The sequence below is a fragment of the Delphinapterus leucas genome, chromosome X (genome assembly GCF_059928025.1).
Source record: "Delphinapterus leucas isolate spDelLeu-1000000601 "Yukka" chromosome X, BTC_Dleu_Yukka2, whole genome shotgun sequence".
Lineage (NCBI taxonomy): Eukaryota > Metazoa > Chordata > Mammalia > Artiodactyla > Monodontidae > Delphinapterus > Delphinapterus leucas.
Window position 1 is genome coordinate 78,910,422 of NC_143150.1, and position 23,154 is coordinate 78,933,575.

Sequence of the window (23,154 nt, forward strand, 5' to 3'; positions counted from 1 at the left end):
CTATAATTTGAATGTTGGTGTGCTTAATGTTTTCCCAGAAGTCTCTGAGACTGCCATCAATTCTCTTCATTCCTTTTTCTGTATTCTGCTCTGTAGCAGTTATTTCCACGTTTTTATCTTCCAGGTCACTTATCCACTCTTCTGCCTCAGTTGTTCTCCTATTGATTCCTTCTAGAGAATTTTTTATTTCATTTATCATGTTGGTCATCATTGTTTGCTCTTGAGTTATTCTATGTTAAACGTTTCTTTTATTTTCTCCATTCTGTTTCCAAGGTTTTGGATCATCTTTACTATCATTACTCTGAATAGCTTTTCAGGTAGACTGCCTATTTCCTCTTCATTTGTTTGGTCTGGGGGGTCTTTGCCTTGTTCCTTCATCTACTGCGTATTTCTCTGTCTTCTCATTTTGCTGAACTAACTGTTTTTGGCATCCTCTTTTTGCAGGCTGCTGGTTTGTAGTTCGTGTTGTTTTTGGTGTCTTCCCCCATTGGGTAATGTTGGTTCAGTGGTTTTTGTAGGCTGCCTGGTAGAGGGGCTGGTGCCTGTGTTCTGATGCATGAGGCTGGATCTTGTCTTTCCGGTGGGCAGGACAGCATCCAGTTGTGTGCTTTGGGGTGTCTGTGACCTTATTATGATTTTAGGCAGCCTCTCTGCTAATAGGTGGGGTTGTGTTCCTGTCTTGCTAGTTGTTTGGCATGGGGTGTCCAGCATTGGAGCTTGCTGGTCGTTGAGTGGGTTTGGGTCTTAGCATTGAGATGGAGGTCTCTGGGAGAGCTCTTGCTGATTGATATTATGTGGGGCCAGGATGACTCTGGTGGTCCAGTGTCCTGAACTCAGCTCTCCCACCTCAGACACTCAATCCTGGCACCTGGCTGGAGCACCAAGATCCTGTCAACCACATAACTAGGTGCATGGGGTGTTTCTTGCCTTTTGGGAAGTCTGAGGTCTTTTACCAGCCTTCAGTAGGTGTACTGTAGGAGTTTTTCCACATGTAGATGTATTTTTGATGTACTTGTGGGGAGGAAGGTGATCTCCATGTCATACTCCTTGTCATCTTGAAGGTCCTTCTCCAGTAATTACATTTTGAATATCCACTAGATACTGGATTGATGAGCTGTCACTCAGCAGGGTGAGGTGGCTCTTTAGAGTCATAATTAACAGGAATGAGAAGAGATGACGTGGATTCTTTCCAGTTCAAATTTGTGTGTAAGTCCCCCAAATGAGGTCCGAAATAGCTCCTTTGGCACCCTTCACACGTGTAGCCTTCTGAGTTGAAAGGGAAACTGCATTTATTTCTCTTTTTATGACCAGCTTATCCAAAGCCTACATCTAGGTAAGGGGATGGGTAGAGAACTTTTTCTCTTTCAAATGTTCTGCATTCTGAGACACTGGCTTTAGCAATTTACGTAGAGCCATTCCTGATCTATTCCACCTTGGACTTCTTTTGCATATTCATTTTTTAATTTGTTTGATCCATTCTTAGAGGAGTGATTAGAATTAATATGCTAATATCAGGTCTGTGCCATTATAATATTTTGTCACTGTCTCTTAGGAATGATATATTTTGGATACCACTAAAGGATGATAAATTAGAGATAGTTTATCAGTCTTATAGAGTAAGTCCTACCTAAAATGTTGACACTTCTACCCTGACTAGGATTTTAAAGGTCCTCAAGATGTGCATATTACGAACCTAGTAGGCATTTTAAGAAAGGATAAATCATGTTTCCCCCTTCTTTACCTGTCTGGCTTGCATTTGAGTCTATTTGTTTTAATTTACTTGCTTATAATATACATTGTTTTCTCGGTTAGGCAAGTGTAGGAATTTCAGGGTAGATTATACATTCATTTCTACCTATAAAGTTATTGTAAAGGTACATTTTGTTCTTATATATCTCAACATCTTCCTTTCTAGAAAATAATAGCATACTTGGAAGAGCTTTTTACATCAAGGATATTTTTTTAACATCTTTATTGGAGTATAAATGCTTTACAACGTTGTATTACTTTCTGCTAACAGAGTGAATCAGCTATATGTATACATATATCCCTATATCCCCTCTCTCTTGTGTCTCCCTCCCACCCTCCCTATCCCACCCTTCTAGGTGGTCACAAAGCACCAAGCTGATCTCCCTCTGCTATGCGTGTGCTTCCCACTGGCTATATTTTGTAGAGTATATATGTCCATGCCACTCTCACTTCATCCCAGCTTACCCTTACCCCTCCCCATGTCCTCACGTCAATTCTCTATGTCTGTGTGTTTATTCCTGTGCTACCCTTAGGTTCTTCAGAACCTTTTTTTCTTTCAAATTCCATAAATATCTGTTAGCATATTTATTTTTCTCTTTCTGACTTACTTCACTCTGTATGACAGACTCTAGGTCCATCCACCTCATTACAAATAACTCAATTTCGTTTCTTTTTATGGCTGAACATTATTCTATTGTATATACGTGCCACATGTTCTTTATCCATTCATATGTTGATGGACATTTAGGTTGCTTCCATGTCCTGGCTATTGTAAATAGAGCTGCAATGAACATTGTGGTACATGGCTCCTTCTGAATTACGGTTTTCTCAGGGTATATGCCCAGTAGTGGGATTGCTTGGTCGTATGGTAGTTCTATTTTTAGATTTTTAAGGAACCTCCATATTGTTCTCCATAGTGGCTCTATCAATTTACATTCTCACCAACAGTGCAAGAGGGTTGCCTTTACTCCACACCCTCTCCAGCATTTATTGTTTGTAGATTTTTTGATGCTGGCCATTCTGATTGGTGTGAGGTGATACCTCATTGTAGGTTTGATTTGCATTTCTCTAATGATTAGTGATGTTGAGCATTCTTTCATGTGTTTGTTGGCAATCTGTACATCTTCCTTGGATAAATGTCTGTTTAGGTCTTCTGCTCATTTTTGGATTGAGTTCTTTGTTTTATTGATATTCAGTTGCATGAGCTGCTTGTAAACTTTGGAGATTAATCCTTTGTCATTTTCTTCCTTTGCAAATATTTTCTCCCATTCTGAGGGTTGTCTTTTGGTCTCGTTTATGGTTTCCTTTGCTGTGCAAAAGCTTTTATGTTTCATTAGGTCCCATTTGTTTATTTTTATTTCCATTTCTCTAGGAGGTGAGTCAAAAAGGATCTTGCTGTGATTTATGTCATAGAGTGTTCTGCCTATGTTTTCCTCTAAGAGTTTTATAGTGTCTGGTCTTACATTTAGGGCTTTAATCCATTTCGACTTTATTTTTGTGTATGATGTTAGGAAGTGTTCTAATTTCATTCTTTTACATGTAGCTGTCTAGTTTTCCCAGCACCACTTATTGAAGAGGCTGTCTTTTTTCCATTTTATATTCTTGCCTCCTTTATCAAAGATAAGGTGACCATATGTAGGTGGGTTTATCTCTGTGCTTTCTATCCTGGTCCTTTGACCTATATTTCTGTTTTTTGTGACAGTCCCATAGTGTCTTGATTACTCTAGCTTTGTAGTATAGTCTGAAGTCAGGGAGCCTGAATCCTCCAGCTCTGTGTTCCTTTCTCAAGATTGCTTTGGCTATTTGGGGTCTTTTGTGTTTCCATGCAAATTGTGCAGTTTTTTGTTTTTGTTTTGTGAAAAATGCCACTGGTAGTTTGATAGCAATTGCATTGAATCTGTAGATTGCTTTGGGTAGTAGAGTCATTTTCACAATGTTGATTCTTCCAATCCAAGAACATGGTGTATCTCTCCATCTATTTGTATCATCTTTAGTTTCTTTTATCACTGTCTTATAGTTTTCTGCATATAAGTCTTTTGTCTCCTTAAGTAGCTTTATTCTCAGGTATTTTATTCGTTTTGTTGCAATGATAAATGGGAGTGTTTCCTTAATTTCTCTTTCAGAGTTTTCATCATTAGTGTATAGGAATGCAAGAGATTTCTGTGCATTAATTTTGTATCCTGCTACTTCACCAAATTCATTGATTAGCTCTAGTAGTTTTTTGTAGCATATTTAGGATTCTCTATATATAGTGTCATGTCATCTGCTAACAGTGAAAGTTTTACTTCCTTTCTGATTTGGATTCCTTTTATTTCTTTTCTTCTCTCGTTTCTGTCACTAAAACTTCTGAAACTATGTTGAATAATAGTGTTGCATGTGGGCAACCTTGTCTTCCTCCTCATCTTAGAGGAAATGGTTTCATTTTTTCACCATTGAGAACAATGTTGGCTGTGGGTTTTTCATATATGGCCTCTATTATATTGAGATACGTTCCATGTATGCCTACTTTCTGGACGGTTTTTATCATGAATGGGTGTTGAATTTTGTCAAAAGCTTTTTCTGCATCTATTGAGATTATCATATGGTTCTTATCCTTCAGTTTGTTAATATGGTGTATCACATGGATTGATTTGCATATATTGAAGAATCCTTGCATCCCTTGGATAAACTCCACTTGATCACGGTGTATGATCCCTTTAATGTGCTGTTCGATTCTGTTTGCTAGTATTTTGTTGAGGATTTTTGCATCTATATTCATCAGTGATATTGACCTGTAGTTTTCTGTTTTTGTGCCATCTTTGTCTGGTTTTTTTTATCAGGGTGATGGTGGCCTCGTGGAATGAGTTTGGGAGTATTCCTCCCTCTACTATATTTTGGAAGAGTTTGAGAAAGATACATGTTAGCTCTTCTCTGAATGTTTGCTAGAATTCGCCTGTGAAGCCATCTGGTCCTTGGCTTTTGTTTCTTGGAAGATTCTTAGTCACAGTTTCAATTTCAGTGCTTGTGTCTGGCTTATTTATATTTTCTATTTCTTCCTGGTTCAGTCTCAGAAGGTTGTGCTTTTCTAAGAATCTGTCCATTTCTTCCAGGCTGTCCATTTTATTGACATAGAGTTTCTTGTAGTAATTTCTCCTGATCCTTTGTATTTCTGCAGTGTCAGTTGTTACTTCTCCTTCTTCATTTGTAATTCTGTTGATTTGAGTCTTCTCTTTTTTTTTCTTGATGAGGTTGGCTAATGGCTATCAATTTGGTTTATCTTCTCAAAGAACCAGCTTTTAGTTTTATTGATCTGTGCTATTGTTTCCTTCATTTCTTTTTCATTTATTTCTGATCTGATTTTTATGTTTTCTTTCTTTCTGGTAACCTTGGGTTTTTTTGGTTCTTCTTTCTCTAATTGCTTTAGGTGTACGTTTAGGCTGTTCATTTGAGATGTTTCTTGTTTCTTGAGGTAAGATTCTATTGCTATAATCTTCCCTCTTGGAACTGCTTTTGCTGCATCCCATAGGTTTTTGTTCATTGTGTTTTCATTGTCATTTGTTTCTAGGTATTTTTTGATTTCCTCTGTGATTTCTTTAGTGATCTCTTTGTTAGTTAGTAGCATACTGTTTATCCTCCATGTGTTTGTGTTTTTATGTTTTTTTTTTCCTGTAATTGATATCTAGTTTCATAGCATTGTGGTCAGGAAAGATACTTGATACAATTTCAATTTTCTTAAATTTACCAAGGCTTGATTTGTGACCCATGATATCGTCTATCCTGGACAATGTTCCATGAGCACTTGAGAAGAAAGTGTATTCTCTTGTTTTTGTATGGAATGTCTGATAAGTTTCAATTAAGTTCATCTTTTTTTAATGTGTCATTTCAAGCTTGTGTTTTCTTATTTATTTTCATTTTGGACGATCTGTCCATTGGTGAAACTGGGGTGTTAAAGTGCCCTGTTATTATTGTGTAACTATTGATTTCCCCTTTTATGCCTGTTAGCATTTACCCTATGTATTGATGTACTCCTACATTGGCTACATAAATATTTACAATTGTTATATCTTCTTCTTGGATTGATTCCTTGATCATTATGTGGTGTCCTTCTTGTCTGTTGTAATAGTGTTTATTTTAAAGTCTATTTTGTTTGATATGAGAATTACTACTCTAGCTTTCTTTTATTTCCATTTGCATGGAATATCTTTTTCCATCTCTTCACTTTCAATCTGTATGTATCCCTAGGTCTGAGGTGGGTCTCTTCTGGACAGTATATATTCAGGTCCTGTTTTTGTATCCATTCAGCCAATCTGTGTATTTGGTTGGAGTATTGAATCCATTTACATTTAAAGTAATGATCAATGTGTATGCTCCTATTACCATTTTCTTAATTGCTTTGTATTTGTTTTTGTAGGTCTTTTCCTTCCCTTGTGTCTCCTGTGTAGAGAAGTTCCTTTAGCATTTGTTGTGAAGCTGGTTGGGTGGTGCTGAATTCTCTTTGCATTTGCTTGTGTGTAAAGATTTTAATTTCTCTGTTGAATCTGAATGAGATCGTTGCTCATTAAGAGTAATCTTGGTTGTAGGTTTTTCGTTTTATCACTTTAAATGTGTCCTGCCACTCCCATCTTGCTTACAGAGTTTCTGCTAAATATCAGCGGTTAACCTTATGGGGATTCCCTTTTATGTTATTTGTTGCTTTTCCCTTGCTGCTTTTAATATTTTTTCTTTGTATTTAATTTTTGATAGTTTGATTAATATGTGTCCTGGTGTGTTTCTTCTTGGATTTATCCTGTATGGGACTCTGTGCTTCCTGGACTTGATTGACTATTTCCATTCCCATATTAGGGAAATTTTCAACAATAATCACTTCAAATATTTTGTCAGTTTGTTTCTTTTTCTCTTCTTCTTCTGGAACCCCTGTAATTCAAATGTTGGTGTGTTTAATGTTGTCCCAGAAGTCTCTGAGACTGTCATGAATTCTTTTCATTCTTTTTTCTTTATTCTTCTCTGCAGTAGTTATTTCCACTATTTCCTCTTCCAGGTCAGTTATCTGTTCTTCTGCTTCAGTTAATTTGCTGTTGATTCCTTGTATAGAATTTTTTATTACATTTATTGTGTGGTTCCTCATTGTTTGCTCTTTAGTTCTTCTAGGTTAAATGTTTCTTTTATTTTCTCCATTCTATTTCAAAGATTTTGGATCATTTTTACTATCATTACTCTGAATACTTTTTCAGGTAGCCTGCCTATTTCCTCTTCATTTGTTTAGTCTAGTAGGTTTTTACCTTGCTCGTTCATCTGCTGCATATTTCTCTGTCTTCTCATTTTGTTTAACTTACTGTGTTTAGGGTCTCCTTTTCGCAGGCTGCAGGTTCGTAGTTCCTGTTGCTTTTGGTGTCTTCCCCCAGTCAGTAAGGTTGCTTCAGTGCATTGTGTAGGCTTCCTGGTGGAGTGTACTGGTGCCTGTGTTCTGATGGATGAGGCTGTATCTTGTCTTTCTTGCGGGCAGGACCACATCTGGTGGTGTGTTTTGGGGTGTCTGTGACCTTATTATGATTTTATGCAGCCTCTCTGCTAATGGATCGTGTTGTGTTCCTGTCTTGCTGTTGTTTGTCATGGGGTGTCCATCACTGGACCTTGCTGGTTGTTGAATGGAGCTGGGTCTTAGCATTGAGTTAGAAGTCTCTGGGAGAGCTCTCGCCTATTGATGCTCCATTGGGCCGGGAGGTCTCTGGTGGTTCAACGTCCTGAACTTGGCTCTCCCACTTCAGAGACTCAGGCCTGACACCCGGCTGGAGCACCAAGACCCAGTCAACCACACGTCTCAGAAGAAAAGGGAGAAAAAAAAGAAAGAAAAGATAAATAAAATAAAATAAAAAGTTATTAAAATAAAAAATATTAAAATTAAAATTTTTTTAAATGTAATTAAATAAGAAAAGAAGAGCGCAATGAAACCAATAAACAAAGCCACCACTTATAACAAGTGCTGAAAGCTATACTAAGATAAACCTAAAATCAGAAACTAGTCAGTTACATACAGCAAAAACCCCAAGTCTACAGTTGCTCCCAAAGTCCAGTACCTCAATTTTGGGATGATTCATTGTCTATTCAGGTATTCCAGATATGCAGGGTACATCAAGTTGATTGTTGCTATTTAATCCACTGCTCCTGAAGCTGCCCAGAGAAATTTCCCTTTCTCTTCTTTGTTCGCAAATCTCCTGGGGCTCAGCTTTGGATTTGGTCCCATCTCTGCATGTAGGTCCCCGTCTGGCGTCTGGTCCTTGCCCAGACAGGAGGGTGTTCAAGGAGTAGTTGATTAGGTTGCCTTGGATCACTCAGTCTGTGGGGAGGGAGGGGTATGGAATGTGGGGTGAGCCTGCAGCGGCAGAAGCCAAGGTGACATTGCAACAGCCTGAGGCATGCCATGTGTTCTCCCGGGGAAGTTGTCCCTGGATCATGGGACCCTAGCAGTGGCATGCTGCCCAGGCTTCTGGGAGTTGAGGTGTGGATAGTGACCTGTGCTTGCACACAGGATTCTTGTTGGCTGCAGCAGCAGCCTTAGTGTTTCATGCCCGTCTCTGTTGTCCATGCTGATAGCCGTAGTCGTGCCCATCTCTGGAGCTCATTTATGCGATGCTCCAAATCCCCTCTCCTTGTGCACACTGAGTCAATGGTATCTTGCCTGTTAGGCAGGTCCATACTCTCTCCCAGACTCCCTGCCAGCTAGCTGTGTTGCACTAGCCCCCTTCAGGCTGTGTTCACGCAGCCAACCCCTGTCCTTTCCCTGGGATCTTAACTCCGAAGCCCAAGCCTCAGCTCCCAGTCCCCACCTGCCCCAATACATGAGCAGGCAAGCCTCTCAGGCTGGTGAGTGCTGGTCGGCACTGATCCTCTGTGTGAGAATCTCTCTGCTTTGCTCTCTACACCCCTATTGCTGCATTCTCCTCTGTGGCTCCAAAGCTTCCCCCTGACCACCCTCGTCTCTGCCAGTGAAGGGGCTTCCCAGTGTGTGGAAACTTTCCTCCTTCACAGCTCCCTCCCAGAGGTGCAGGTCCCATCCCTTTTCTTTTGTCTCTGTTTTTTTCTTTTTTCTTTTGCCCTACCCTGGTAAGTGGGGAGTTTCTTGCCTTTTGCGAAGTCTGAGGTCTTCTGCTAGCATTCAGTAGATGTTCTGTAGGAGTTGTTCCACATGTAGATGTATTTTTCATGTATTTTTAGGGAGGATGGTGATCTCCATGTCTTACTCCTCCGCCGTCTTGAATGTCCTCCCATCAAGGATGTTTGTTCTTATTTCTGAGGAATGGATGATTCTAGATGATAAATAACAGACAGCTAATTCTTGAGTGATTGCTATTCTAACCTGTTGCTAGCAGGTAAAAATATATTTTAAAAAATTGAGTTTAAAAAAATTGAGTTTATTTTGTTTTAGATATGCAGTACCTACCCTCCTGAAATAGTGGTTCCTAAATCTGTTACATTGGGAATGGTGGTTGGAAGTTCGAAGTTCAGAAGTAAAGAACGTGTGCCTATGCTTTCCTACCTCTACAAAGAGAACAATGTGAGTTGAGCAAACTTCTCTCATGAGAACTTAACTTGGTGCTAGAAGACCTGAGTTTAAGTCACACCATTGGCACTTACTAGCTATGTGACCTCAAGCAAGTTACTTCTCTGAACTTTGGTAGTTCTGAGAGTTTTTAAGTGTGTAATATGAGAGAAAAAAATATGTGTACTTTGTAAATTTTAAAGTGTTGTGCAGATGTTAAGTGGCATTTGTAGTGCATTCATTTATTTCTTTTCTTCTCTATGGGCTCCTGCTTGATGGCAAGTTGTTGAATAAAAGGGAACAGCTGTATGAAAGGATATTTGGGCACTGTGGCTTCCCATTAGAACACACATGTCCTTGATTCTTTCTCACTATTTTCATACAATTTAAGCTAGTAGGGGAATATTTCGCTTGACTTCTCTATTTGAGTCCCCTTCCATAGGAAGGGATAATAGTTCTTGCCTCTTGTGGTCTCTCTGAGATCTGGAATTAGACAGTCAAGTTCTCAGGTAGGCAACTATCAAGTGCTAAAAAGTACAGTAATACAAGTGGGTGTCTTTGTGTCAAACTATCAAAGTAAGCAGACTCTATAAAAAACACACCAAAGTGTAATGCAGTTCACTAACTAATTATTACCAGATGTATCTGCTAAATAGCTATGTTGTTTTCCTATTGAAATGGCTTGAAACAAACCAGCCCTCTGATTTGGCATTAACTCCTGAAACGAGTGAACCTTGTTCTCTTAAGAGACTCTAGGTCTTTGAATTCTGCTGTCACTGTGAGCCTCTGGTTTATATGGATGATATTACTGGGACTATAAAAAGCAAGAAAGTTTCCGGTAAATACTAGCCTAATACATATTGAAAATACATAGAATTTTATTAAGGAAACACTCAGGGTGTGATTTTCTTGAAGTCTGGTTTTGCCGGGACTGGGTTGGGAATCATAGCCATGTAGAAGAAAAAAAGACTATCTGAGCAACGGTTTGTGGTAATACAGCCCACATGCTGGAGTGGGGATGGAGGCAGGAGGCTGAGCCTAATGTCAGTGGAATGCCTGGGCTTCAGAGCTACATTTCTTTTTACTTCACTATCCTGAGTTGTCTCATCCTCTTCTTCTACTCACTGAATATGGGATCAAGGAGGATTTTTGACCACCTGTACATTGGACCACTCAAATGATATACTTTTTCCTTACAGCCTGCCATTTACCACTGTAGCCAGCCTCTGTCTGGATTTTATACTCATTGCATAGATGATGAGCTCCTGCTAGAGGCTATTAGCCAGACGAACCCAGAGAGCCAGTTTATGTATGTTGTAGACACAAGACCAAAAGTATCTATGTATCAATGACCTCTCTAATACCCCTACTTTACTCATGTTATAATCCCCTTCCCCACATGTTGAGTTTTGCAGTGTTAATGGGAAAGTTAGGTTTGTGTATATGGGCTTATTATGTCATAACTGTGTAAAATCATTTGAGTAAGCCATTTGGAACTCCTTTTATCATAGCTGTCACTGTCAAGCAAGACTATGAGAAGGTACTTTGAACAACTTAGTCTTGCCACTGCCTGTGAATGTCACAGAGAGGAGGGTCCTCAGATCAACCTAAACTCCTGCATTAATTCCTTGACCCTCAACATTTTGTCTAGCTTTAATAAGGGATCGTAGAGGAATTAATTGTGCCCCACAAGGCAAGTAAAGGACAGATTTCCTTTTTTTAAAGGCTGTTCTTTTCACAAACAGCCCCAGAAAGAAATAATTTTGCTTATACTTTGATATGTTGACTGTGGATGATTAGGAGGTTTCATTGCTAACTAGGGATTGCTAAGTAAGTGATTTATATTCTAAGCCTAAGCCAGGTGGTTGTGACTTCAGAGTTAAGCAATTGGTTGTGCTTGAAACCAGATAGTGGTCTTAGACAGATGTCTACCCATTTTGGGGATCTCTCACTGACTGTTCTGCAGGGCTACCTATAACTGACTGGGCTCAATAGAAAAAAAAATTTCCCTTTCTGCTCAGGTACCATCCTTCAGTTTCTCAGAACTTTGCTGTCTTGCTTCAACTATAACTGCGTTTGACATTCTGGGATTAGAAAGAGTTTAATCAAATCTGTGTCTTCCATCGTATTAGTCTTAAAATGATAAAGAGAAGTACCAAGTTTTGAAAAACTAAAGGATTGATGCCCTTTGGCCAAATGAAAGACCAAAAAGTCCTTTTTAATAGGTCCCTTTTTCCTCTCTCAGAGAGCCTAGAAATATCTAGCAACACTCTTCTTCTGGATGGCTAGATATATACTTTTAGTAGAAACTGTATTGTAGTGACAAAGTTACATTCTTAGGAGTCAGTCAAATCTGGGGTCAGATCCTGCCTTCAGCTTTTATCCATATGATCCTGGTTGAAATTCGTTTACCTCTCTGAACTTGTTTCCTTATGGGAATAATAATAGTACCTATCTTTAGGAGCTGTCATGAGGATTAAATGAGATAATATAAGTGAAGGATCTAGCACAGTGTCTGGCACATACATACTAGGGGCTCAGTAAATATTATATGTTCTTTCCTACTTGAACATTAGGCTACTAATATGTAGCAGTTTCTCAGATATGCCAGTCCTATTCCCAAAGAGTGTATACTGGTATGATGTAGCTAGCTATCTGTAGTAGCTGGCCTTTCTACTGCTGCCCAGACCTGGGTAGGGACTGCCGTAATTATTGTTTCATTTACTGAAGCATCCATCAGTCATAACAGACTTTTTTGTTACTAGTTGCTGTTGCTTACACCTCCTCAGGTGTCCCATTGATTTGTCATTAATTTAATGAAAGCTCAGTGACATTCTTTGTGTGATAAGCGATCAAAATTACCATCATGTTTCTCCCTTTAACAAATATCCTGCATGCTAAATAGAATGTGTTGACGTGTAGATTTTTCTTCCCTGCATGTGTTAATGTGAATAGTTTGTGCTTTTGAGGTTTTTAATGGCATTCTTTTTTTATTAATACAAAAATGACACCCTATCCATATACATTCTCCTCCTACCTTCAGGAATGCACAATAATGGGAGATTAGAAAATAGGCCCAGACAACAGAAAATCATTTAATTATTAAGATGGTTATAATCATATAAGATATCTTGGCTGCTTTCTAGTTTTTTTTATATATAAATTTATTTATTTTATTTATTTTTTGCTGTGTTGGGTCTTCATCGCTGTGCACGGGCTTTCTCTAGTTGCAGCGAGTGGGAGCTACTCTTCATTGCAGTGCGCGGGCTTCTCATTGCGGTGGCTTCTCTTGTTGTGGAACACGGGCACTAGGCACGCAGGCTTCAGTAGTTGCAGCACGCCGGCTCAGTAGTTGTGGCGCACGGGCTTAGTTGCTCCGTGGCATGTGGGATCTTCCCAGACCAGGGATTGAACCCGTGTCCCCTGTATTGGCAGGTGGATTCTCAACCCACTGTGCCACCAGGGAAGCCCCTTTCTAGTTTTTGAATTAATATCTCCTCTCTGCAAGTCTCATTTACTCACTACCCCATCCAACATTCTTCATATGACCTCGAAGTATTCTGATTACCACAAGCTGAATATAGTGTTAAAACAGCTCTTGGTATCTCCATTTCAATTTTATCAGTGAATGAAAGTCATTTATCTTATGCAGTCATGTTCTAGACATTTTTCTAGAGTAGCTGTTTATAATTAATTGGCCCTGAAGTTCTTAGACTTCTTTCTAGAGCTTCTCAGTAATAAGGATTTTTGAATTTTCACATGTTTCTCAGTATAAAGCCCATTTGTTTGTGATAGGAAGCTCAAAATTATAATTTTAGTTTTTCGGATCAGATATCCTCATAGCTGCCATATCCTTCAATCAATCTCTTAAGCAGAGTTTTAATAATAAAATAAAAACACTAAATCTCCTTCTCTTTCCCTATACTACTGTTACTTAAGATACCTGATCTAAATGCCAGTGAGATTCTCTTCATCCCAGAATGTGCCCTATGTGATCTAACTTCTTTTTAAATGGGTAAGATTTAAAACTGTTTAGAATGAAGCATTGAGATTGATGAACCATGTTCTTTTATCATCTGCCCCATCTGTTCTGTTATGTCCTCTATATTGCAGTTAAATGCCATGGCCAACCGAGCAGCTGGGAAGGGTTATGAAAATGAAGACAACTATGCCAACATTCGCTTCAGGTTCATAGGCATTGAGAACATCCATGTGATGCGGAGCAGCCTGCAGAAACTCTTGGAAGGTACAGGGATTTCACCTGGGCTAGGCCAGAGGCTATATAGCTTGCATAATTATGTAAGCAAAAAGTATGCCTGATTTTGTGGTGAAACATAAAAGCAACCAGGTGAGCAGAATTAACAGGTGATAAGATTTTTGACTATAGTATAAATCCAGTTTGCATAGGTAGTACTGAATTATAGCAGTGTTGGTCTGACAGAGGAACTACAATGTTTAGTTTTCATAACTCTGTGGAGTTCATCTGGGTTTAGTGGCTATGGAAATAATTTCTCTCTATAGAATTACAGAGACTGCTGTATAGGGGTGGGTAGGTCAACATAAATATAAATGAACTGGGATTTATTTCATCTTCCTCATTTAATCTGCTGTAAGGGGTCAGTCCAATTTCATCACTGTGCTGATGAAGGGGGCGAATTTAGACTTCAAAGGAATAAAGCTGCTATCAGACAATTTGGGTCATCTGTCATCACCGCAATGTAATTGGGATCAGAATGCGGGCAAGGTGAGATCAGGGCTTTACATGACTCTTGAGTCTAGAACATTTCTCCCAAAGCCACTACCCAGGATTCCATGATGTGGTATGTCATCTCAGGCACACATAGGGAAAACCTGCCCTCATTAAGTGAACTCCCTGTTCTTCCTCTCTTTTCTTCAATTGTTCACTTATGCTGTCTGCCAGGACCTCTCCCTTACACAACCCTTATCAGATCCTGTCTTCTCAGTCTGCAGCCCTTTTTGGATATTAATGTTCCTCTTCCTTGGGTCTCTTCCTCCTTTCTTTTTTGTCCCAGAATATTCTATAGTAGGAGTGTAAGAGGACATTTTGCAGATTTTTTGAGGCAAAAGATTGCCATCTGCTGGATAACCAGTGCAAAATGCATGAAAATTAACATGGTTTTTTCAACCTGTTGAGACAGCACAGGGCTGCAAGGGAGTAGGTGGGGATGTGGAAGCAGAGACAGATGTTAAGGGTCTACAAAGTTAGGCTCAGTAGGAGGAGTTAAGATGGGAATGAAATGTGTTTTCTAATCAGAGGAGATGTGAGTATTTTCCTGTGGATGCTGACTCAGTCTTCTGGCTCTGTTCTTCAGAGATCTCTGTGGGCTTGGGGTGGGTTCTACAAGTCAAGAAAGCAGAGACCCGAGCTAGGAGATATGGTAGGCTCTAGCCCTAGTCCTGTCCCTGATTCACTGTGCGGTTTCCAACTAATCATTTAACCTTTCTGTGCCTCAGCTTCCTCATTTACAAAATGGGGATCCATTTTGTCCCCTTTCTTGGTGAATAAACTGAGGTAATTGTGAATTTCAATCTCTGCTTTTCTACCTTAGTTTGTGAATTGAAAACTCCAACAATGAGTGAATTTCTTAGCAGCCTGGAGAGCTCAGAGTGGTTGAGACACATTAAAGCTATTATGGATGCTGGAATTTTCATTGCAAAGGTAATAATCAGGACTTTTAAGAACTTGCACTGACTTAATTATGGGATCTCTTGAGGTAACAGTGTATTCATGGTGGAAAGAATATTGAAAAACAACCTGGTTTCTAGATTCAGGTCAGCCACTAATTTACTGCGTGCCCTTGGAAAATCTCTTCCCTTCTGTGGGCCTCAGTTTCTCTGTCTGTAAAACAAGGTGGTTCTACTAGAATCTAATGGTATAAGTTTTGGGGGGCCCACTGAACTCTTTGAAAATATGATTGACCTTCTGCCCCTAGAAAAATGTACATATGGCTATACATACAGAAAATAGACCTTAATTTCAGGGGGTACACAGACCCCAGATCTCAAGTTAAAAACTCTTAGATAATCTCTCATGGTCCTTTCAGCTCAAATATTCTCATAGTCTTTCCAGCTCAAATACTCTGATGTATTTTTGTGTTGATTCTAAGGTATCAAGTGGAAGTAAGACTGGTTGTAAAATAAATGCAGAGCTTGTGTTTCTATGGGTTTTCAGAGCTCTGAGTATAAATCAGACTTTCCTGACTTCTTTGTCTAGGTATGCCTCTGAATGCAGTCTAAGTAGGCTTCATCACTCATTTATGCTGACTCACTTATTTTCTGACCTTCAGAACCCTGGCTTCTGTATCATTGTTAGGTGATATTTAAAAAAAAAAGAAGAAGAAATTTGGAGTGTACATTTTCTCATTTTGAAGTTTTGTTTATACATTCTTACATGAGAACTTGCTCTTTTCACCACACCCCTATTATTTGGTAGAAGTAAAGAAAAGGAGAGAATCACTCTTCACCTCTCTGCTGTCAGTTTTTCAGTTGAAGATAATGAGATTTATAGCTTCTGGCTTAAAAGGTTTTTAGAGAGTGTGTGTAATTAACTGTCTTAAATATCCAGCCCTATTGTTTTACAATTTCCTAGTCCTGTTGCCTACATTTTTCACTGTAATTTATTATTAGTGCTTACTATGTGACCCCCTTGGTCATTTCAAGCCCACTGTTCTAGCCATTCTTTATACTGTTCCTTTTTCGCATGCCCTATACCCATAAATTTCTATTTCCTTTCTGAAACTGACTTTATTAGACCAAAGAGAGTGAGAATGGAGAAGAGGGATAGATTTGATAGACCATACAACCTCATAAATATTGGTTGAATTAAAATGAGTGGATGAAAAAGATAGACTTGTGATTGCACGATTATCCTGTGCTTCCCATCTCCATCAGTACCTATCCAGTATCCCAAGCTTGAAAACTCAAGTAAGCCTTGAATTCTCTCTCTTCCCCTCCATCTGGCAATTGCCTCATCCTGTCAGTTCTCCTCAAAAGTGTTTCTCAAATATCCGTTCTTCCCCACCTCTGCCTTAAGTACTATAATAACTTCCTGACTGGTTTACTTGTCTTTAGTAGTTGCTCCCCCCAGTATGGCCACCAGATTGCTTCTAAAGCCATCTTTCTTGAGCACATATGATAATGTCACTTTAAACTCAAAATACTCCAATGGTTCCCCATTGCCCATAAGACCCTGGTAATTAGTGAGATTCTTGTTTCTCCCCAAAACACTATAGTATCCCTCCCTCTCTCGTTTTGTCTCTCATTATCTTTATTTATTTTTTCTCATTACAAAAGTTATACATGTACGTTATCTAAGAAGTATACATTTCAGAAATATATAATGTAAAATGTAAATATTCCCTTTAGTTTGCCCCACAGCACACACTATTAATAGTTTAATGTATGCTGCTAGATCAGCACTATTTGAACTTCCTGTGATGATGGAAATGTTCTGGATCTGTACTAATACAATAGCCACTAGCCACATGTGGCAGTTGTGCATTTGAAATGTGGCTAGTGAGAGTGAGGAACTGAATTTTTAATTTTATTTAGTTTTGATCAATTTAAATTTAAATAGCCACTTGTGGCTAGTGACTACCATATTGGACAGTACAGGTCTAGAATTTTTCAACATATATATAACTACATATATTATTACTAATTTGTAAAAATGAGATTGTATTGTGCATATTTTTCTGCAACTAACTTTTTATACTTAATGTATGGTGAACATTTTCCAGGTTAGTTCAGTCAGTGTGACCTCATTCTTTTCAGTGACTGTATAATATTCCATTAAGTGAATTTATCATGGTCCCTGTTCATGGGCAATTCAGTTATTCACATTTTTCACAAATGCAGACATTGTTGCATCAAATATCCTTGAACATATATCTTTATATGTGTGGGCATTCTTAAAAGTGGATTTTCAGTTGAAGAGTATGAATATTTCAGACTTTACTAGATGTGGCCAAATTGCCCTTCAAATAGGATGCACCAGTTTCCATTCCCACCAACAATGCCTCTTTCTCCACATAGCCAGCAATGGTTATCATCAATCTTTTTAATCTTTGCCAATTTGATAGGTTATGCATTTTATGTCATGTTTTAATTTGCATTTATTTAATCATTAGTGAAATTTAGCATCTTTTCCTGTCCACCAGTGACTTTTCACTCCATTTGGAGTCCTAAGGAAAGAGTATAATCGCTACTATTAGGCCTCTGATACTATCTGAGGTATCTGGTTAACTGAGGGGTTTAAAAGGTTGAGAAACTTTTCTCCAGATCTCTCTGACTCTTGTCTTACGTGCAACCTAAGTATCCTTCTAGGAATATCATTTCTCTTTTACCTTCTACTACAAAAGTTACTCATTTTCCCACACCCCATGAACTGCACGGTCCATGACAGGTTCAATACTCCCCTTGCTCCTTACAAAACTCCTTCCTCCTTTTAGGTCTATTGCATTTAGCTATACCACTCTGTACCTCTCCTAATGACTCTTCTTTCTTCATTAAGGACTTTGGAAACCACTTTAGGTAGGTGGTTTCCTCTCCATCCTGATTCTTCCTGTCAATCCCAGGAGATTTGAATGTCCATGTACAAACTATAAAACACTCTGCACTGATAGTTCTTTGAGCTTTTGTACTCCAGTTCTTACACTCTTACTCCAGCTAACCTGGTTCTTCTATCCCATGGAGACCTTTACACTTTTAACTCCACTTTTCCCACCTTTTCCCACCTTCTTTCGTATCAAGCCAAAACCTAGTGGTGTAGCACCTCATCTATTCCACCTTGCCTCTTTATCCTTCCACTCTACCCGCCCTGTTAATCCCAATCATTCTCTACTTTCTCTGCTCTTATGCCCTGACAACTAAACATTGCCACAAAGAAATAAATCCCATAGCCATGTTACTTGGTATAATTACAGGTTTATGGTCTATAATATTGACTGTAGTCCTATAGTCTTAGGACCACTTAACAGTCATTTTATGTGTCCCTGGTTGGTTCCCAGCCCTGTTCCACCAAGCAAATATTCCTAATTTGTATTTTACTTTCAAGCTGGCTACACCACTGTTACTCTCCTCTCAGTAAACACATATTCAGACATGTCTCCTTCTTCATAGAAAAATAAAGGTAATCTCTCATCTTCCCACTACTATTCTTACCAACTTTTTTTGCTCCTTTCTTGCTATCTCAGAGGAAATGGTGCCTCATCTTCTGTGTAAGACTAATCCCTTTACCTGTATTCTTAATCCCATCCCCTCCTTCAAGGAACCTCTTTCCCCTACATTTTCAAACTTTTCCTTTCACTGGCTTCATCCCTCAGAAATACGCTCAATACTTTCTTATTCCTAAGAAAAAGAACTTTTCTTATTCTCTTCTAGTTACTGTTCTCTTTCCTCTTGCTTAGAGCTTTCTTGAAAGTAATTGGCCTTCCCTATACGCACTTCCTCACCTCCCTTCACTCTTCAGTTCACTGTGATCCAGTTTACATACCATTACTACTGTTCTTGCTGAGGTCACTAATGACCCCTAACTTGTCAATCTCAGGGTCACTCTTTAATCTTTATTCTATTTTAACCACTCTGCTGCATTTGACATTGTTATCCCCTTTCTCTTTGAACCATTTTTGTAGTTCTGGCCTTAATCCCACTGCTACTTCCTGGTTCTCTTTCTACCTTTCAGCCTTCTTTTTCACAAGCTGACTCCTGTAATAGCCCCCCCTTCCTCTACTTTCCCTTTAAACGTTACTACTTTCTAAGGTCTTTCCTTTTCTCACTTTGGTCTCTGCCTGGACAGCACCAGCCATGCACAGTTTCCACTATCATCTGTATTCATATAGTGGTCAAATCTATACTCTGGCTCAGATTCTTCCTTCTCCTGAACTCCAGACCCACATATGCAGCTGTCCACTGGATGCTCCATTAGATGTCCCTCAACTACCTCAGAATCTCCATGGCCCCAGATGAAATCTTATCTACTCCCAACACCAACTAAAACTTGTTTCTTCTTCTGTGTTCACTGTTTAGGATAATGGTACTGTAATCCACCTAGTTACTAAGTGACACATTTAAGAGTCATCTTTGACTTTTCTTTCTCCTTCATTCCACATCCATTCTCTTACTATGTCCTGTTGAATCTTCATTCTTAACATCCTTTTCAGCCCCACTGCTACTGCATTAATTCAGGTCCTTGTTGCATTTCACAATTTTAGTAACTCTTTGACTGGTCTTCCTAAATCCAAATTTATGTCCTCTATTCTCCTACTGTCACCACAATGAGTACATCTGATCATGGCACTCCTCTGCTTTTAACACTCCAGTGACTCTCTGTTGCCACCAGATAAAATGCACACTTGTCAGTCGACCCTTGCCCTCCTGGCCAGACCTGTCTCTCCTCACTCCTTCACTCCCAGCCTAGCCTCAACCACCAAGCTAGTTAAGAATTCCTCACCTATGCCTCACATCCTTGCCTTTGTACATGTTGTTATATTATGCCCCTTGCCTGGAATGTCCTTTCCTCCTGGTCCATCTGACAAATGCCTACTCATCTGACAAGACCCACTTTAGTTGTCTCCTCTTCTTTAGCTATTGTGTGCCTTTGTTGTACCTGGTATAAACTTTTATTGTTTTGGTTATCATTGGTTTGTAGTCATTCATTTAAATGTTTGTCTTTTTTTGTGTACCTAGTGCACACAATAGTGCATCTTGTATAGTCACTCAGTAATTATTGGCTAGGTGAGTAGATGAATGAATGAGTGAATAAATTTCCTTCTCCTTCCTCACCTGAGAAAATCCTACATTTTCTTCAAGGCTCAAGCTTCCCTGGCTCCTGCAAAAGGATATAGTTACTACACATTACCCTATAGCAGCAGTTTTTGCACTGCATTGTATTTATTTATTTACCTTTGGTCACCCTGACTAGTTTGCTCTTTGAAGTCAGAAACTGAGTCTCATCTTTGTATCTCTAATACTTAGCACATACCTGGCACAGAGGTATACATAACTAAGTGTTAGAATGAATAAGTGAATGCTCAATATCTACCATTGCCAAAATTGCACAGGTTGAGTAAATGCCCATATTTTTACATAGTTCTGATTGTACAGAAACTGACCTAAGACAGGTAAACCTCTCCATCTTAAGTTGGAAGGACTTATATTAGTAAGGCTAAATGGATAAAGCTTCCAGAGGAAATTATTGTCAGGTCTGGGACCAGAATGCAGAACAGTCCTGTCTGTTTTTGAGCATGAATTCTTCCTCTTGCCCACTTCTCTCTCTGAGAATTGAGAATTGATCCGTGTCTTTTTCAGAAGTTTTATGAATGTAGACCTCCTTCAGTTTTTCTTTTTAACCTGTATCATGTGTTGACTTTGATTTTCTTTTCCTTATTAGGTAAGCTCACCTTCTGTTACACTCCTTTATTTTCTTTTTTTTAATATTTTATTTATTTGGCCATGTCGGGTCTTAGTTTTGGCACGCAGGATCTTTGGTGCTGCATGCAGGATCTTTCATTGCTGCATGTGGTCTCTTGTTGAGGCACACAGGCTTCTGTAGTTGCAGCGTGTGGGCTACTCTCTAGTTGTGGTGCACGGGCTCCAGAGCGGACGGGATCAGTAGTTGTGGTACACAGACTTAGGTGCCGCATGCCATGTGGTATCTTCATTCCCCAACGATGGATCAAACCCACGTCCCCTGCATTGGAAGGCAGATTCTTCTTATTATTTTTTTACATCTTTATTGGAGTATAATTGCTTTACAATGGTGTGTTAGTTTCTGCTTTATAACAAAGTGAATTAGTTATACATATGTATATGTTCCCATATCTCTTAACTCTAGCGTCTCTCTCCCTCCCTCCCACCCTCCCTATCCCACCCCTCCAAGCTGTCACAAGGCACCGAGCTGATCTCCCTCTGCTATGCGGGTGCTTCCCACTAGCTATCTACCCTACGTTTGGTAGTGTATATGTGTCCATGCCTCTCTCTCGCTTTGTCACAGCTTACCCTTCCCCCTCCCCATATCCTCAAGTTTATTCTCTAGTAGGTCTGTGCCTTTATTCCTGTCTTACCCCTAGGTTCTTCATGATATTTTTTTTCTTAAATTCTAAATATACGGGTTAGCATACGGTATTTGTCTTTCTCTTTCTGACTTACTTCACTCTGTATGACAGACTCTAGGCCTATGCACCTCATTACAAATAGCTCAATTTCGTTTCTTTTTATGGCTGACTAATATTCCATCGTATATATGTGCCACATCTTCTTTATCCATTCATCCGATAATGGGCACTTAGGTTGCTTCCATCTCCGGGCTATTGTAAATAGAGCTGCAATGAACATTTTGGTACATGACTCTTTTTGAATTTTGGTTTTCTCAGGGTATATGCCCAGTAGTGGGATTGCTGGGTCATAAGGTAGTTCTATTTGTAGTTTTTTAAGGAAACTCCATACTGTTCTCCATAGTGGATATATCAACTTACATTCCCACCAACAGTGCAAGAGTGTTCCCTTTTCTCCACACCCTCTCCAGCATTTATTGTTTCTAGATTTTTTGATGATGGCCATTCTGACTGGTGTGAGATGATATCTCATTGTAGTTTTGATTTGCATTTCTCTAATGATTAATGATGTTGAGCATTCTTTCATGTGTTTGTTGGCAGTCTGTATATCTTCTTTGGAGAAATGCCTATTTACGTCCTCTGCCCATTTTTGGATTGGGCTGTTGGTCTTTTTGTTATTGAGCTACACGAGCTGCTTATAAATTTTGGAGATTAATCCTTTGTCAGTTGCTTCATTGGCAAATAATTTCTCCCATTCTAAGGGTTGTCTTTTGGTCTTGTTTATGGTTTCCTTTGCTGTGCAAAAGGTTTGAAGTTTCATTAGGTCCCATTTGTTTATTTTTGTTCTTATTTCCATTTCTCTAGGAGGTGGGTCAAAAAGGATCTTGCTGTGACTTATGTCATACAGTGTTCTGCCTATGATTTCCTCTAAGAGTTTGATAGTTTCTGGCCTTACATTTAGGTCTTTAATCCATTTTGAGCTTATTTTTGTGTATGGTATTAGGGAGTGATCTAATCTCATACTTTTAAATATACCTGTCCAGTTTTCCCAGCAACACTTATTGATTTAGCTGTCCATTCTCCACTGTACATTCATGCCTCCTTTATCAAAGTTAAGGTGACCATATGTGTGTGGCTTTATCTCTGGGCTTTCTATCCTGTTCCATTTATCTGTCGTTCTGTTTTTGTGCCAGTACCATACTGTCTTGATTACTGTAGCTTTATAGTATAGTCTTAAGTCAGGAAGCCTGATTCCTCCAGCTCTGTTTTTCGTTCTCAAGGTTGCTTTGGCTATTCAGGGTTTTTTGTGTTTCCATACAAATGGTGAAATTTTTTGTTCTAGTTCTGTGAAAAATGCCAGTGGTAGTTTGATAGGGATTGCATTGAATCTGTAGATTGCTTTGGGTAGTAGAGTGATTTTCACAATGTTGATTCTTCCAATCCAAGAACATGGTATATCTCTCCCTATTTGTATCATCTTTAATTTCTTTCATCAGTGTCTTATAATTTTCTGCATACAGGTCTTTTGTCTCCTTAGGTAGGTTTATTCCTAGATATTTTATTCTTTATGTTACAATGGTAAATGGGAGTGTTTCCTTGACTTCACTTTCAGATTTGTCATCAGTGTATAGGAATGCCAGAGATTTCTGTGCATTAATTTTGTATCCTGCTACATTACCAAATTCATTGATTAGCTCTAGTAGTTTTCTGGTAGTATAATTAGGATTCTCTATGTATAGTATCATGTCATCTGCAAACAGTGACAGCTTTACTTCTTCTTTTCCCATTTGGATTCCTTTTATTTCATTTGCTTCT

At 39.0% G+C, this 23,154-nt stretch overlaps 1 non-coding gene across 1 annotated transcript in view; it reads left to right on the plus strand.

The window, feature by feature from the left end:
- LOC111169716 (uncharacterized) overlaps positions 1–23,154 on the plus strand; it is a 50,205-nt gene that overhangs the window by 16,304 nt on the left and 10,747 nt on the right. The window contains exon 3 of the transcript XR_016391358.1: positions 13,379–14,945. This is a non-coding gene — a transcript (uncharacterized LOC111169716). The remainder of the gene's footprint in view (positions 1–13,378; positions 14,946–23,154) is intronic.